This window comes from Mandrillus leucophaeus, unplaced genomic scaffold, assembly GCF_000951045.1.
Source record: "Mandrillus leucophaeus isolate KB7577 unplaced genomic scaffold, Mleu.le_1.0 Scaffold698, whole genome shotgun sequence".
Classification (NCBI taxonomy): Eukaryota; Metazoa; Chordata; class Mammalia; order Primates; family Cercopithecidae; genus Mandrillus; species Mandrillus leucophaeus.
The window spans coordinates 704,520-705,563 of NW_012107563.1; positions in this window are offsets into that span (position 1 = coordinate 704,520).

Sequence of the window (1,044 nt, forward strand, 5' to 3'; positions counted from 1 at the left end):
TGAATGTAGATAAATTTGCCTGTTCACATGTTAAGTCTACAGCTTTTGATTACCATAGATTTACATTAAGTTTTAATATCTGATAGTATTAGTTTCTTCCATTAGTAGTATATTTTTCGAAATTTCTTGGCAATTCTAACTCATCTAATTTTCTATCTGGAATTTAGGAGCATACTGGATAGCTCAAATCCAACGAAATCGTCCTTTGGGATTTTCATTGGAATTGTTGTAAATGTACATATTGCCTTGGAATTGACTCTACTTTTTTTCCAGATGGCTACTGAATTGTCTCTGAATCATATATTGAAAAGTTTACATTTTTTCCCCCAAAGATTTGAGATATAACTTTCTCACATGCAAAATTCCCATATGTTGTTCTATTCTGTTCCACTGATTTGTCTACTAATATTCCCATATAATAATACTATTTTAATGATTGGGTATTTTTTTTTTTTTTGAGACAGGGTCTTGCTCTGTTGCCCGGGCTGGAGTGCAGTGGTGTGATCATGGCTCACTGCAGCCTCAAACCTCTGGGCTCAAGAGATCTTTTCACCTCAGTCAGCCTCCCTAGTGGCTGGGACCACAGGTGTCCACCACTATGCCCAGCTAATTAAAAACAATTTTTTGTAGAGACAGGGTCTCACCATGTTGCCCAGGCTGATCTCAAACTCCTGGGCTCAAGCAATCATCCCACCTTGGCCTCCCAAGTACTGAGATTACAGGTATGAGCCACTACACCCAGCCACGACTGAGGATTTTAAAATATTTTATTATATGGTATGGTTGGTTCCACCATATTGCTCTTCTATTTCAGAGATTTCCTGGCTATTATTTTCTTGATTATTTTTTCATATGAAACTTCAGAATCCACTTGCCGACCACCAGAAATATCTGTAGACATAGATGGAGTTATGTCCAGATAAGCCTATTGTAGCTTGAGGAACAACTGATTGTGTATCACTTTTTCACCTTCATAAAGCTCAAAAACCTTAAGTCCACAAAGAAGGAATGGCAAGGACAAAGGCCCTCAAGGGTGGGCCTTTG